This window comes from Ovis canadensis, chromosome 17, assembly GCF_042477335.2.
Source record: "Ovis canadensis isolate MfBH-ARS-UI-01 breed Bighorn chromosome 17, ARS-UI_OviCan_v2, whole genome shotgun sequence".
Lineage (NCBI taxonomy): Eukaryota > Metazoa > Chordata > Mammalia > Artiodactyla > Bovidae > Ovis > Ovis canadensis.
The window spans coordinates 67258374-67276090 of NC_091261.1; the positions used below are offsets into that span (position 1 = coordinate 67258374).

Consider the following 17717-nt stretch of genomic DNA (forward strand, 5'->3'; position numbering starts at 1 on the left):
TTTTTTCCCTCATAGATTATTATAAAATATTGAGTATAGTTCCCTGTGCCATATAGTAGGTCTTTGTTGGTTATTTATATTATAGGTAGTAGTGTGTATATTTTAATCCCAAACTCCTGATCTATCCCTCCCTGTCCCCTTTCCCCTTTGGTAACAGTATATTTGTTTTTCTGTGTCTGTGGGTCTATTTCTGTTTTGTGTTTAAGTTCATTAGTATCATTCTTTTCTTTTTTAGGTTCCACATATAAGTGAAACCATATGATATTTGTCTTTCCCAAGTGATTTTTAAATTAGCAATGCAGTGAACGAAAACGTGCATAGCATTTTACATTGTCCGTTGTCTTATCTTCACTAATGATGTCAGTATTTTGAGTACAAGGACAATATCTTACAATTAAATCTTTAACAGTTCCTAGCATAATGCTGAGGTACCTAACTATGACTTGAACGAAAAATAACAAAGTAGTGAATCTATTTCATCATACCCGTCTAAAGTCAAGTCAGCAATCCTAGTAATATTGAGGGGACTTGAATATTTTTCCAGCTTGGTACAGATCTATCACTTCATTTATAGAAATATGCAAGGCAAATGAAGACAGTTTTATAAACTGGTTATAGTTTGGCATATTTGCATTTCTTTATGAGAAACCATGTGTGTGTGTCTATCTGTATGATTTTATTTTCTTAAAATGATATAGCTAGCCATACATGGAGAGTTTTAGTTCTGATATAAACCTTCAGTGTTTTGCAGTTTAGGTTAAATATGATCAATACATTTTATATAGCCAAGAAATTTTCTTACACAGCTGTTTAAATGTATTGTAATTAAGTGCCTGCTATGTGTAAGGTTAGGCTCTGTAAGGGTATACTGAAATTAATTGCATATGATTCCTGCTCTTAGGAAACTATCAGAATTCTGTTATGGAAGACAAACTATATATTCAGAATCTAAAACATAAGAATACTTGTTGAATATCTTGCTTTCATTCTCAGTCTCCTGTTGTTTGAAATAGTAAATGCCTTCCTTTGTATTGATGCCAGAGAGCATTTAGGAGCCGCCAAATGAAAACTTTTTGTTTTCCCTTTTATATTTTTCCAATTTTTTTGAGACATAATTGACATTAACAGTGTATTAGTCTAAAGTATATACTGTAATGATTTGATATATGTATATATTAAGTGACTACCATTGTAAATTTAGTTAACATCAATCAAGGGATGTAATGTAACATGATAAATATAATCGACATTGCTATATGTTGTACATGATAGTTTCTAAGAGTAAATCCCAAAGAGTTCTCATTATATGCATGCATACACACACACAAAGTCACTTTTCAGTTATAATTTTTTTTCCATTGGGAGAGAGATTTTAAGATTTACTCTTTTAGCAACTTTCAAGTATACAGTATACTGAAATGAGAACTTTCAAAATACAAAATGTTTTATATATGTAAAAGTACAGGTATTTGGAAATGTCTTATCAATGCTTTGGATTTTGTGTTGATGCGTGGTTGTAAATACAGTCAACAGTAACACTCTTTATTCATTTGTTTATTCAGTAAATATTTACTGAGTATCTATTTGTGTCAGACCTTGTGCTAGTGCTCAATAGGATTATGTCTTTTCTTTGACTGATGAGCAAAAAGTTAAGCTATTTGGCTAATGCAGTACTAGAGTGCTCCATATCATGCTATTTAACACATAGGAAACATACTGAATCATCCCCTATCCTGATTACCTGAAATAGTGTGAGCAAAATATCTATTTTTCATTCCTGGTTATGCTTCAGACTTGTTAACTTAGACCAGTTATTTAAACCCATTACTCCACAGAATGGAAATAATAATAACAACTACTGATTATTGATTGCTTTCTAGGTACCAGATACTGCAATATGTGCCTTATATATCAAATATCTCAATGAATCCTATAACTCCTTTACTAAGTAGGTCTCTCTGTCACACACACATGCACACTCACACAGACACATATTTTATAGTACACTAATGGTCAGAGAAGTTAGGTCTTTGCTCAAGGTCAGTGCAAGAATCTGGACTGAAACTCAGTTCTGTGCCTCTGGTCATAACCATCATTTTATGTTACCTTTCACCTTGAAAATTAGAATTAAATAAGTTTGTAACATGCTTACTACTAGTGCCCACAGGATAACTGCTACAAGTCCAGGATGCCATTCATATTTGACAATAAAAGCTGGTTAGATAATGTTCCAGTGATAAAAGCTGAAGTTATGGACTATTCAGTACAGCTTATGATTTTAAAAAATCATTTTAAATATACAGAATGACAATAAGGTTTTTCAGTTTATATGAAAGGCTTTATTTATATGAAAGTTTTTTCAGTTTATATGAAAGGCTTTATAGTTTACATTATTTCATGAGTCTCACAGCTTTGTGAGGCATTATTCTCACTTTATAGATGAGGCTGTTGAGGCTTAGAGATGTTAAGTACTGTCCTTAAGATCACACAGCTGGTTAGTGGCAGAAATAACTTAAACCTAGATTTGATGACTCAAAGGTCAGACTTCTTTTCAATTATACCACAAATACAAATCAAGTTATTCAGGAGACCAAACTCCCAACTATTTTTTCTTTTCCTTTTAGTTAAGCTAAAATTCACATAAAATTCATCATTTTAAAGTGTACAATTCAGGATTTTAGTATATTCATGCTATTGTGCAACCATCACCACTGTCTAAATTCCAGAACATTTTCATCACCCCGAAAAGAAACCCTGTACCTGTCAGCAGTTACTCTCAATTACCTCCATCCCCTGGCAACCACTAACTTACCTTCTGTTTCTGTGGGTTTACCAATTCTAGATATTTCATATGAATGGAATCATATAGTATATGGCCTTTTGGGTCTGGCTTCTCCAGCATAATGTTTTCAGGGGTCATCCATGTTGCATATATCAATTATTCCTTTTTATGGCTTAATTCTATTCCATTGTGTGGGCATTCCACATTTTGTTTATTCATTCTTCAATTGATGGACATTTGTTTCCACTTTTTGGCTTTATGAATAATGCTGCTGTGAACATTCATGTACAAATTTTTGTGTGAACTTATGTTTTCAATTCTCTTGGGTATAGGCCTAGGAGTAGAGTTGCTTATTTTTGTAAAATAATTCAAATTAAAGCATTTTAAGTCCTTTATTAAATACCAGCCCCACAAGACACACACGCGCGCGCGCGCACACACACACACTCACACACCATTGTTTATTTAGCTTATTTTTTTCCCAGGACTTTTCTTCAGAAATAAGGCAGAGGCAAACTTTAGCTCAGATTCTGGAGTAGTCTCTCATTCTAAATGAATATAATCTGCACTGCCTACTGCATTCAAGATACTACGGAGGACAACTGCTGGTCATGTTCAATTAATGAAATTAAGAAATGTCCATGTCCTTTCAAATCAAGACAGAATGACTTCAGTGCTACAAAAAGTTGTCAAGTACTTTCTACACATGAAGAATGAAGAGATCATTTCTGTACCAGGGAGATGGGGTAATTTTGAGATAGAATTTGAGGTGAGTTTAAATACTTAGTAACTTCTTCAGCAGGTGTGGTAGGATATAATTAATGTATCTTTTTTTATCCCAGTTCAGACATTGTGAATAAAGTATAGAATACTTAGGGATAGTATTCTGTCCCTCAGATCAAAGGCCTTCGAATCACATACCAAGAGGTTTGAATTTTAAATACTAGATGTTGGAGAGCCATTTACAGTGTTTGATTAGAGACTGGTACAATCAGAGCCTTTGAAAGACTATCCCACCAAGAGTTCCTAGAATGCCTTAACAGAAGAAAGAGATTGGGAATGAGAACTTGGACTGGGAATGAGGTTCTGGAATTAGGACAGCCTCCAGGAAAAGAAGAAGATCAGTCTGTAAAGAGATTGATTGAGGGTATCCACACCTTGGGGGAGAGAGCTGAAAGCATGTCAGATAAATAAGAGAAAGTGTAGAGAGGAGAGAAGAGGCCCAGTACAGATGCTGTGTTAAGAGGTAAGAGGAGGACAATTAAGCAGAGATGGTCGTAAAGAAACCACTGAGCAAAGTGCCATATGTACCAAGAAACAAGAGCCTTGTAGGGAGACACTGCATGAATGTCATGGAAGGATCCACCTGAGAAGGATCCTGTTGGGTTTGGAGATGAGATTAGGAGCTGGTGAGTTTGTTAGCCCCAGGGCATCTTCCCGTCAGGGCAAGTTCCCTCCTCTCCCCTCAATAAACGATACCTTGAGCATATTGTAGGCCAAAAAGAGTGTATGAAAAGGAATGAATGATTTAAGAAAATGGAGAAATTTGAATTAATGAAATGAGAAGGTAGTAGGCTACAAAATTATGAGGCCATTTCTTGGGCATGGATGGGAAGAGATAGTTTAACCTGAAAAAGGAAGCCTGAAGGGTGAAGAGAAATTGAAATGGAGAAAAACTGAGGAAGCAAGTGTACATTGAATGGCCTCAGTGTAGAATTTTTACTATTAATGCTTATTAGTAGGAGTTATTTTTGAGGGGCTCCAAAATCACTGCAGATGGTGACTGCAGCCATGAAATTAAAAGACGCTTACTCCTTGGAAGGAAAGTTATGACCAACCTAGATAGCATATTCAAAAGCAGAGACATTACTTTGCCAACAAAGGTCCATCTAGTCAAGGCTATGGTTTTTCCAGTGGTCATGTATGGATGCGAGAGTTGGACTGTGAAGAAAGCTGAGCACTGAAGAATTGATGCTTTTGAACTGTGGTGTTGGAGAAGACTCTGGAGAGTCCCTTGGACTGCAAGGAGATCCAACCAGTCCATCCTAAAGGAGATCAGTCCTGAGTATTCATTGGAAGGACTTATGTTGAAGCTGAAACTCCAGTACTTTGACCACCTCATGCTAAGAGTTGACTCATTGGAAAAGACTCTGATGCTGGGAGGGATTGGGGCAGGAGAAGAAGGGGACGACAGAGGATGAGATGACTAGATGGCATCACCGACTCGATGGGCATAAGTTTGGGTGAGCTCTAGGAGTTGGACGGGGAGGCATGGCGTGTTGCTGTTCATGGGGTGGCAAAGAGTCGGGCACCACTGAGTGACTGAACTGAACTGAAAATTAGAAAATACCTTGAATTATTATATAGAAAGATTGGATTCTGAATTTCTATAAATGTTATTTTGAGCATAGCTTTGCCTGTGTATTGAGCATGCCTTTGCCTGTGATTTTAAATAGATTTTTGTTCCTGAAGCATAGTTACATGATGTAATAGAATATATAGACTACCAGTTAGGCCTGTGGAGTCCATTTTTCTGATAATTATTCAAACTGTATATTTTAAGCACTAGTAATAGTTGGAACCCAAATAAGGTATTTTGTTTAAAGGTTATCATAATCCTTGGTTTGAATTCTTTTTATATAAATGTTTTATTTTCTCTGAAAGATACCTAAAACCAGTATTATTGTTATATTCCATAGACTAGAAATTTGTTACTTCCATTCTGTAGTGTAGCAGATACTGTGGGAACATTTTAATCTGCATAATTATTTATTAATATTTAGCTAGATATAAATATTTCTTTGAATATTTAATAAATAATGATTTAGTAAAGTAATGATTATTACATAACTAAATTTAGTGAATTTAGTTAAATAATAATGGTGAATTTATATCACTCTGAAATTATAAATTCCCTGTAATGTTATAATATCAGTTCCTTATTACTCCTGAATTTCAGAGTTCCCAGCAAGAAGACTTGCTGGTAAATGTGTGGATATGGAAACTAGAATCTCTTTTATTCTCAACTTTTTCTCCTTTCCACACAACATGATGGGAAATCTTTGACCCAGTATAGCTTTTCTTATATAAGTTTTAACAGCTAAGTTATATATGCTTTTAATTTTAATAAATAGAAAGCACAGATAAGTAATTAGAAGAAAATAAGTTATCTTCTATACCCAAATATTTTTTACATATAACCTCTCAGACTTTTTTCAGTTATTTAAAAATAGTAATTTGGAGGATTATGCTGTATGTATTGTTTTAAGGCTGCTTTAAAAAACAAAGGCTTTAACAGTGTATCTCTATACCATATTAACAAATACTCATTTCTCTGTGTCTAAATATAGTTCTTCTACCTCATTTTCAAACCATCCTTATTAGATGGCTATTCATGGTAGGTTATTTCTTTTTAGTTTTTATTCTTCAAATTGTTCTGGATAGTTCCTCAGTAATTTTATCTCCAGTACAACTCTAGGTTTTTTTCCAATCATAGGAAATTCTACAGCAGATAGATAAGAAATTACTTTTCAAAATATGATTTCCTTTTTTTTTCAAATGGGAAGAGTGAATAGCATTATCATACTATATGTCTCAACCAAGCCTACTGTTGTTTAAGAATGTTTCCCATTTTCTCCATCTAGAAACATGAGCTAGTAGTGTTCTGACAGTTCTACCAGCCAACAAGGGCTTCAAGGGATACATACTTATCTCCCTAAACACATGGCTCTTTCCTTGGCCTTCATCTGTTCCAGAGGAACTCTAGCTCCCCTTCTTCCCTTAGACTGTCACCAGCCTTCCTTCCTGTCATAGTCCCTCCTATTCTGGCTGTTTTGTTCAAGTTTTACATTTAAACCTCTTGGTTATGGGTCCTTTAGGAGTATCATTAAGAGGGGAGATAATCTGGATTTATTCAAAAGAACCGATTACTATAGTCCTTTGATTAATGATTATATCTTGTCCCTTATTGTAAAGGCTCTATTTCAGCCTCCTCAATTTAATCTTTTCTCTTTGTATTATTTTAAATTTTTTTCATGGTCTGGCCCTTTTAAAAAACAGATGTCTTCATTCTCATCTTAAAATTTTACTTCAAGTTTATATCACGATAGTAAATCTGAACACAATTTAGAAGCTCCTTTCAAAAAGTAGATATGATTCAGTAGGCCTGGTTTCTTTTTTTATTATTATTATTAATTTATTTATTTGGCTGCTTTTGGTCTTAGTTGCAGCATGTAGGATCTAGCTTGCTGACCAGGGATCAAACCTAGGCCCCTTGCATTGGGAGTGTGGAGTCTTAGCCACTGGACCACTAGGGAAGTCCTTGGTTTTTAACATTGTATTTAATGACTAGGCGTTTGAGTAGACTAAACTTACAAAATTTAAGTGATGTTCAAGCCGGTTTTAGAAAAGGCAGAGGAACCAGAGATCAAATTGCCAACATCCACTGGATCATCAAAAAAGCAGGAGAGTTCCAGAAAAACATCTATTTCTGCTTTATTGACTATGCCAAAGCCTTTGACTGTGTGGATCACAAGAAACTGTGGAAAATTCTGAAAGAGATGGGAGTACCAGACCATCTGACCTGCCTCGTGAGAAATCTATATGCAGGTCAGGAAGCAGCAGTTAAAACTGGACATGGAACAACAGACTGGTTCCAAATAGGAAAAGGAGTATGTCAAGGCTGTATATTGTCACCTTGCTTATTTAACTTATATGCAGAGTACATCATGAGAAACGCTGGGCTGGAGGAAGCACAAGCTGGAATCAAGATTGCTGGGAGAAACATCAATAACCTCAGATATGCAGATGACACCACCCTTATGGCAGAAAGTGAAGAGGAGCTAAAAAGCCTCTTGATGAAAGTGAAAGAGGAGAGTGAAAAAGTTGGCTGAAAGCTCAACATTCAGATAACGAAGATCATGACATCCGGTCCCATCACTTCATGGCACATAGATGGGGAAACAGTGGAAACAGTGTCAGACTGTATTTTTCGGGGCTCCAAAATCACTGCAGATGGTGACTGCAGCCATGAAATTAAAAGACGCTTACTCCTTGGAAGAAAAGTTATGACCAACCTAGATAGCATATTGAAAAGCAGAGACATTACTTTGCCAACAAAGGTCCATATAGTCAAAGCTATGGTTTTTCCAGTGGTCATGTATTGATGTGAGAGTTGGACTGTGAAGAAAGCTGAGCGCCGAAGAATTGATGCTTTTGAACTGTGGTATTGGAGAAGACTCTTGAGAGTCCCTTGGACTGCAAGAAGATCCAACCAGTCCATTCTAAAGGGGATCAGTCCTGGGAGTTCTTTGGAAGGACTGATGCTGAAGCTGAAACTGCAATACTTTGGCCACCTATGCGAAGGGTTGACTCATTGAAAAAGACCCTGATGCTGGGAAGGATTGGGGGCAGGAGGAGAAGGGGACGACAGAGGATGAGATGGCTGGATGATATCACCGACTTGATGGGCATGAGTTTGGGTGAGCTCGAGGAGTTGGTGATGGTCAGGGAGGCCTGGCGTGCAGCGATTCATGGGGTCACAAAGAGTCGGACACGACTGAGTGACTGAACTGAACTGAAAACTGGATTTGTTCTTCTTAGAACAAATTGAATTCTAACTATCCCTGACAAGGTGAAGGGGTGCATGGGTATTAACAGCAGGAGAAAGTTGAGTAGAGGACATATGATTCATTGAATTAAAAACTGAAGTATAAATACAGCATGGGGCTCCAGACTAAAAAGGCATGACAGAAAGAGAACCAGTGTTAAATATGAGACAGTAAATTATTGTTATCATCATAAAGGCCATAAAACTATCCATAATATTATTAAGATGTTATTGACTGATCATGACTTATTTTACAATTAAGAAGGAGCCTTATTAATAAACTTATTTTTGACTAAGCTTTCTCCATCATTTCGAATATGCTTTAGGAGAATAGGAAAAGAGAAGAGAGAGGGAAAAAAAGAGAGGGAGAGACGTACGCAAGTGACGAAAACAAAACAAACAGGACTGTGGGAACGGAAAGTTCTAACTGCCACATATCTTTCGTGTTATTGAACATATTGAAAAGTGATAGTGCTGATAGCACATTTCTTAGATATTTCCATCACTGTCAAAATGTGAATAGGTATTGTTGATGTGAACACTGCTTCTCCCTTGTGAGGCAGGTAAGATGGATGGTTAGGTTAGAATGTGGTATTCCAACTGTTCTGTACATTAACAGAGATTAACACCTGTACTTATATATAATAACTGCACAGTTCGACTTTATAATTGCCTTACTGCAATCTAGTGAATTATATTTGCTTTTATACTTTCATTTACTTTGTTTTAAAAGAATCAAGAACTTGAATTTTTGTATTTTGGTTAGTCAGAAAGAAAATTTTGGAATGTACACAGGATAAAGTGTAACTAGTACATGAGAGACTCTGGGAGAAAATGAGTGACATCAATATAAACAATAAAAATAAACAGGATTAGAAGTCAGTTCATTGTCAAAATTCTAAATTTTCAAAGTCCATGCAGGGCTTTTCTTTTTATGTTGTAGAACTTGGAACAGTTTAAATCCTGGGAATTTGTACAAGATTCTCTTTTAAAAGAAAACATTAAATCTCAAATTTTTTCATCTCCAAATTACTTTAAGCACTTCTTTTAAAACCAGATGTATTAATGGTTTAATTTGGTATCATTCTGGCTCTTGGTATTTTATACTTTGCTAATGCACCTAATGCAGTCCCCTATACATATCAAACACTCACTAAGTGCTGTTAATTATTTTACTGGGAATTCTAAGCCCCAGGCTTAATGTAAAGTGTCACATATGTGGAGTGCACAGAGACTCCTGAATTTCCATAACAAACTTTTGCTTTTAATTTACTCCATAGTGAACTGCTCTCTAGAATTTACTAATGGGATATTGGAAGAGACCATAGTGTGCTTTTTTAAAACCTAGGAATTACCATTAAAATTTGATATGCAAACTTCAGATGACCTAGTAATTTCTAATTACAGTATCACATAAACAAAAAGTATTTTATGTCACATTTTAAATTTATTGATAGTATTCAAGTTTATAACTTTTGCTGTAATATCATCTAATTAAAGAGTCTGTAGCATTTACTTTGTTGATTTCTGTAAGCTTCTGTGAAATAAAAGATACTAATCTTTATTTCAAATCTTGAGCTAAATGTGTTTCTTACTCATATAACAAGATCTTTTCAACATGGAGAAAATATTAACTTTAACCTAGCTTTATAAAAGGATAAAATCCAAAGTAATTTCATGTTGTGCTAATAAAACTTTTACTGATTATGTTTACATAGCACTGTCTGTCAACAAATTAAAACATAGTCTGTAGTTGTCAGCAGATTATTTCTCACGCTAGCTTTCTCACTGGAAACGCAGTATTATAATCATCTTGAAGCTGCCTACTGTCTGAGATGAGGAAGCCACAATCCCTCTAAACTCTGAAATCCTATGATTTCAAGTTAATTTCAACAGAAGAAGGAAGTATTTGGCCAAAGTAAAACAGGGAAAATGTTGAAACACGTAAGTGAAAGATTACAAGAGTTTTCTTAGCATGATTTAATGGATTCCCTTATTAAAAATCTTTTTAAGATCATTATTATAGGCAGTTTTATACTTAAAACTGACCAAAAAAGGAAGTGTTTTTAAAACAGGCAAAAATGAAATCAAACCTCCGCCCACCACCACTTTTTTTTAAGTTTTTGTAGCACCCATCTCAACATTATCCTTCTAGGGTGACTTAATCTGGTTATTCACTCATTTTATGAGATTTAATTATTTAAATCATTAAAATTTCTAAGTTCCATTTCTAAAGCATATTGAATTATTGACATTAAAATAAAATTTTGACAGATCAGTTAACCACAATATGTGGACCTAAACTTTGTCTTGTATAGAAGACAGTAGAACAGAAAAAAAAAAATTATGAGGCAGTCTGAGAACTTCAAAAATTTGGCCTTATTTTTGATGACATTGAAGTTGATTGTTAAATTTAGTTATACTGATGGTATAGTTACTATGTCTTTAAAAGTAGTTCTTTTAGAGAATCAGTTTGAAGTGTTTAGGGATGAAATGGTATATCTAGGTTAAGTTTCAGAATAATGCGGAGTGGACAGTGAGTTGATAATTTAAAGCTGGGCCCCAGGTGGTTCATTATATCATTCTGTCAACTTTTCATTATATGTGACTTTTTCTATAATAAAAAAGTAAAAAATAACTTTTAATACTCATCTGTGAGGCTTTATATATAAAACCATTTAAAAAGTCTTTATTCCTTATAAAATGAAAGAAAATATTACCTACAATAAATTGCACACCTCACTATTCTCTTCTCTTCCCATAATCCATATTCCTCTCTTTGCTGTTAGAAAAGAACTGTTAAAATTGTCACACAGTGGAAAAAGAAAGCAAGGGGTATAAAGTCATCTCATTCTACCCGAAGGAATTGTATTTAACCCCTTTGCTCTTCCCTTTCCAACCTGGCAAAAAGTTTTCTTTTTTGCAGGGCGAGGAGGGTGGGGTGGTTCAGCCATGTTATCATCACATGAGAAAGATGCCATTCAGTTGTATTGACGTTTTATCATAAACAAGTACTACATGTATATACACACAGAAACATGTGGAAAGTACTTATAGTTATTCTCTTTAATTCAAATTTATAATTAAGTCTCTCCAAAGATCAATACTTTATTTACTGAAGCTATAACTTGCTATTAAAATAGTCATTCTTGAGGTCAAAATATTAATAACATGCAAAATTTTGTTAAATATAAAAATAATTTATTATTTCAAATTTTTTAAAATTGGTAAGGAAATTTCAAACTAGAAACTAAAACAGCATGCTTCTATTGGAAGAATCTGCAGAAAAGACCAATTCAATAAATGTCTTTACTTCACACCCTTGTGATGATTAATTACATAGATTTAAAGATAACAACGTTATAACCCATTCAGGTCAGCAATTACAAACACTTCCATGAATGCAGGACTTTGGGGAATTGAGTTTTCTTGGAGATTGGTAATGAAGAATTGAGAATTTTCATTCATTTCAAGCACTTGTCTTGGTTTCTCATCTTCTCTCTCTCTCCTTCTCCCTCCTGTACATCTCCCTCACTGCCATCAGAGTTAACTTTCTTAAAGCTAAATCTGATCATCATTTACAGGCTTCAAAAAGTAGTATCACCACATTGCTCATATGAAAGCACTGTTTGCCTTAGTGTCGAATCCACAATTCTAACTTCACCCACTGCCTTCCTCAGTAGAGAACTGTAAACTCAAGTACAACAAACTCTGCTGGCCCCAGGAAATCCTGTGCTTTTCTTATACCACTGAGCTTTTGAATGCCCCATTCCCTCTGCTTGGAATGGTTTTTCTCCTCTTCCGCATCTCATCTTATAAAACTGTGCTAAAAGATCACATCTTTGAAGTTTTCCCCCAGACCCCCTAGACAATGCTAGTTATTCCCTCCTCTGCTTTCATAAGCACTTTTCAGCATATCACTATTGCTTATACTGTATTCTAACCATTTGATGGTGTTTTCCACCTTTTCTGTTGTTTTATTCATTTAATCACTCTTTCATCAGGAGAATAGTTATTATATTCTGTTTTGACACTGGAGATAGAGTGGTAATTAAAACAGTCTCTGTCCTCTGCTAGTGGAGACACATGTTTTTTAAAAAATTACAATGAAAATATTTATATAATTTCAATTGTGACATCAGTGGAGGTGGGGTCTCAATACCTCTATAGATTTTCCACCCTTCTTTCCCCTTACTTCCAGGCCATTGGCACTTAAGCTAATGCCTCACATATATGAGCAACTCAATAAATGTTTTAGAATGTCAGCAATGAATATATAACTATACATGAACTACATGGAACTTTTAAATTAAGCTTCATTTTGAGATTTTATAGATTCACACACGGTTGTAAGAAATAATACAGAGATACTTCATATACCCTTTTACTTAGTTTTCCCTAATGATAACATCTTAAAAAGACCATAGTACAATAGCACAACTAAGATATTGATATTATTCAGATGTCTCCCAGTTTTATTGCCCCTCCTCTCTGTGAGAGAGTGTTTGTATGTGTGTATTTAGACCTATGCAATTACTCACATGTGTGGGGTGCATATCTATCACCACAGTTGGGATGAAAAATAATTTCATCACCACACCTGCTCACATCCCCTTCTACCTAGTCTCTATCCTTAACCTGTGGCAACCACTAATCTACTCTACATTTCTATAATTTTGTCATTTCAAGAAAGTTGTAAAATAGGATCATACAGTGTATAACTTTTGGGGGTTAGCCTTTTTTTCTTTAAACTCATAATCTGGGGATTTTTCCAAGATATTTCATGTATCAATAGTTCATTCCTTTTTATTGATAAGTAGTATCCCATGGCATGGATATACTACAACTTCTTTAATCGTTTATCCATTGAAGGACATCTGAGTTGTTTTCCAGTTTTCGGCTATTACAGATAATGGCTGCTATGAACATTTGTGTATAGGTTTTTATGTGAACGTAAATTTCCATTACTCTGGGATAAGTGCCCAGAAATATAATTGCTGGGTCATGTGGTAATTGCGTGTTTAGTGTTATAAGAAAGTGCCACACTGTTTCCCACAGAGCTGTGCCATTTTATATATAGCAGAGCAGTATAGCAGAGGTCCAGTTTCTCCATATCCATACCAGCCGTTGGTTATGTCACTATTTTTTATTTTAGCCATGTTGATGCTACTGCTATTCCTAAGTTGCTTCAATCGTGTCCAACTCTGTGCGACCCCATAGACGGCAGCCCACCAGGCACTGCCATCCCTGGGATTCTCCAGGCAAGAATACTGGAGTGGATTGCCATTTCTTCCTCCAATGCGTGAAAGTGAAGTTGCTCAGTCGTGCCCGACTCTTAGCGATCTCATGGACTGCAGCCCACCAAGCTCCTCCGTCCATGGGATTTTCCAGGCAAGAGTACTGGAGTGGGGTGCCATTGCCTTCTCAGCCATGTTGATAGGTTTGTAGTAATAGCTCATTGTGGTTTTCATTTGCATTTCCTAATGGCTAATGAGGTTGAACATCTTTTCATGTACTTATTTGCTGTTTGTATATCTTCTTCAATAAAATTACTATTTGTCTTTCCCTATTTTCTAATGAGGTGTTTTTTTGGGGGGAGGGGGGAGCTTATTTTTGTTTTTTTTACTGTTGAGTTTTGAGAGTTCTTGATATTTTTGACCTACTAGTCAGGTATGTGGTTTGCAAATATTTCTTCTCAGTCTATATCTTGTCTTTTCATAGTTTTAAGAGTTTTGAAGAGCAGAGGTTTTAAGTTTTGATTTACTACAGTTTATCAATTCTTCCTTTTAGGGATGATGCTTTTGGTGTCAAGTCTAAGAACTCTTTGCTTTTGACTAGATCCTATTAGATTTTCCCTGGTGCTTTTTTCATAAACATTTTATGGTTTTATGTTTACACTTAAATTCATAATCTATTTGAGTTAGTTTTTGTATAAGGTATGAGGTTTAGGTCAAGGTTTATTTTTAGCCTATGGATCTTCAGTTTCTCTGGCACCATTTGTTAAAAGGGTGTCCTTCCTCCATTGAACTACTTTGGCACTTTGTCAAAAATCAGTTGGATCTATTTGTGAGTCTGTTTTCTAGGTGTTCCATTCTGCTCAGTTGATCTTTGTGTCTCTCTCTCCACCAGTACCAAACTATCTTGGTTATTGTAGCTATATTCTAAGCAATATTACAATATTGGGTGATTGCTGATATTTATTCTTTTTCAAGATTGTTTAGCTATTCTAGCTCTTTTGCATTTCCATATAAATTTATGAGTTTTACTATATCTGCAAAGAACCTTGCTGAAATTTTGTATTAAAACTGTTAATCAGCATGGAGAAAATTGGCAACTTTTTGAAATTGAGTTTTGTGATTCTTGAACATGGTATATCTCTTTATTTACTTAAATCTGTGATTTCTTTCGTCAGCAGTTTGTAATTATCAGCATGCAGATTATATGTTCTTTTAATTAATATCTAAGTATTTAATATTCTGTGGAGTGATTATAAATGATACTGTTTTTAATGTTAGTATCTGCATGCATGTTTATTGTTAGTATGAAAAAGGGATATTGATTTTTATGGGCTTCTCTCATATCTTTGTGATCTTGCTCACCTCACTTATTAGTTCTAGTTTTTAATAGATTCCTTGCGATTTTCTATGTAGACGATTATATCTCTGCAAGTAGGGACCATTTTATTTCTCAATCTTTATGTGTTTTTCTTGCCTGATTGTCCTGGCTGGAAATCTTCAGTACAGTGCTGAATTGAAGCGACAAGAGAGGACATCCTTGTCTTGTTCCTGACCTTATAGAAAAACCATCATCCTTCACCATTAAGTATGATATTTGCTTTCATTTGTTTGTTTTTTGGTCAATGCTCTTTATCAAGTTGAAGTAGTTCACTGTTCCTAACTTGCTAAGAATTTTCATCATGAATGAGTGTTGGATTATGTCAGTTTTTTCCTGCATCGATTGATATGACTTTTCTCTTTAGCTTGTTGATAAGGTAGATTACATTCAAATACAGAACCACCCTTGCATACTTAAATAAATCTTTCTTGGTTATGGTGTATAATTCTTTTTATACATTGTTAGACTCAATTTGCTAATATTTTGTTAAGAATTTTTATGTATTACTTTTTTTTAAATTTACTGATCCCTTTTCAAAGAATCAGCTTTAAATAGCTTTACATTCCATTGATTTTGCTTATACCCCCCACCTTTTCAATTTCATAGATTTCTGTTCTTATTTTACTATATCCTCCCTTCTGCTTACTTTGGGTTTATGTTGATAATCATTTTCTAGATTAAGTTCTTTAGAAATTTGGATTATTGATTTGAGACCTTTCCTTTTTCCTAATATAAGCATTTAGTACTACAAATTCCCCTCTAAGCACTGCTTTAATTGCATCCCACATTTTGATGTCCCATGTTTTCATTTTCATTCAGATCAGTGTATTTTTTATTTCCTTGAAACTAGTTTTTTAACTCACGCAGTGTTCAGAAATGTTTAATTTTTAATCTAAGGGTTTCCTTGTTCTGTTATTGATTTCTAGTTTGATTTCATTGTGGTCAGAAAACATAGTCTGCATGATTTTTAGTATTTGTTGAAGTTTGTTTTTTAACCCAGGATATGGTGATGTTCTATAGGCACTTGAAAAGAATGTGTATTCTGCTATTATTGGGTCAAGTATTTTATAAACGTCAATTAGATAATATTGGTTGATGGTGTTCTTCAACTCTTTTATATCTTTGCTTATTTTCTATTAGTTAATAATTCTACCAATTACTAAGAGTTGACTGTTAAAGTCCCCAAGTGTAACTGTAGGCCTGTTTCTCCTTTTAGCTCTCTCAGATTTTTTTGTGGGTTTTTTTGGTAGTTTTTTTTTTAAAAAAGCTGTTTGGTACGTGCACATTTAGGATTGCTGTGTCTTCTTGGTAGATTGATCCGTTTGTCATTCTGAAATGTCCTGCTTTGTCCTTAGTAATTTTATATTCTCAGTCTACTTTATCTGATAGTAACATAGCTACTCCCTCTTTTTTATGCAGATTAGCAAAATATATCTTTTTCCATGCTTTAATATTTTCATCCTACTTATGACATTATATTTGAATTGAGTTTCTTACAACCATCATATTGTTTGTTTATGTATTTTCATTCACTCTTTAGTCTTTTATGATGGCCACTTTAACAGCTTTCTTAGTTCCAGTTTCTGATTCAGCTTAGTATTGACATCAGTTGATTGTTTTTTCTCATTCAAGTTGTGATTTTTGGTATGACAAAACAACAAAAAGTTTTTTACTTTTTTATTGTGTGCTAGAATAATGGATATTATGTTTGCAACCACTGATCCTCTTTAAATCTTCTATTTTTCCAGGCATTTGCCCTGTTTAGGTTTAGCATAGGTTATACACATTTTGTGGGTGGTAGCTTCAGTGACAATTTAGTTTTGAGTCTTCTTTTCAATGCAACTTTGGTCTACTTCATTCTTCTGGCCCCACTTGAGCTTCCTGCTGGATCCCTGCTGATGCCACCTGTGGGCATGGATGGCACTCCCCTGGACCTCCTAACTTACCATCGTTATTAGGTAGGGTGTGTGAGATGCTGAATTCCAGGATGGAGAGCATTTCTCCTAGTTAATATTTCCACTCTGTCTCTGATAGTGCTCCTGGAGAACACCCTTCTGCAGCCACTTTCTGCTGCTGATGGAGGGCCAGGAGCTAAGAGTTCTGGGTGGCCTCTTCTACTGGGTAGAAGGCAGGAGACTTCGGTCTTGGTTCCCCTTCTGCTTTTAAGTGAAGGGCTGGGAGATGGCCAGGGGCCACCAGTTTTGGGTAGTTCTCTGCTGGATGAAAGGGGGGAGACGTCAGGCCTCCTTGGGTCACTGGGGTGAGTGGAGCAGCACGCCTGCTACCACCTGCTGTGGGACAAGAATGGGTTGGCCTGCTTGGGTTTTGCTGTGGCTGAAGGGATGCAGACCTCTGCCATACACAGACTGAGATAAAAGGGAGTGAGACTCTGTCAAGATGTTCTTCAAATTCTGAGGTCACTCCCTCCTCCTTTCTACCTTTCTTAGTCCATTATGGTTATCTATTGAATTATTGACAGTTTGTATAGTTGTACTTGGAGGGGAGGAACAGGGAGAATTGAGCCATCTCATCCCAAACAAGAAACTTATGTGGATTTTTAAAGAGAAATGTTATACAGCTAACACTAAAGCCATACTGAACGTAACCAGATTTCTGATAATGTATCTGATAATGTATTTGTTGCTTCAGGATTTTACATGATTCCAAGTCATCATTATGAAAATCTTTTAACCAGAAGAACTTTATTAAAAT

General features: G+C 35.2%; 1 protein-coding gene across 10 annotated transcripts in view; it reads left to right on the top strand.

The window, feature by feature from the left end:
• TAOK3 (TAO kinase 3) overlaps positions 1-17717 on the top strand; it is a 186371-nt gene that overhangs the window by 16197 nt on the left and 152457 nt on the right. The window contains exon 1 of one of the 10 annotated variants that reach the window (XM_069557955.1): positions 3267-3551. The exons of the other annotated variants lie outside the window; for them this stretch is intronic. The gene's annotated coding sequence lies outside the window, so the exon portion shown is untranslated. Of the gene's footprint in view, positions 1-3266; positions 3552-17717 lie in introns of those variants that run through there. 10 annotated transcript variants of the gene reach the window in all.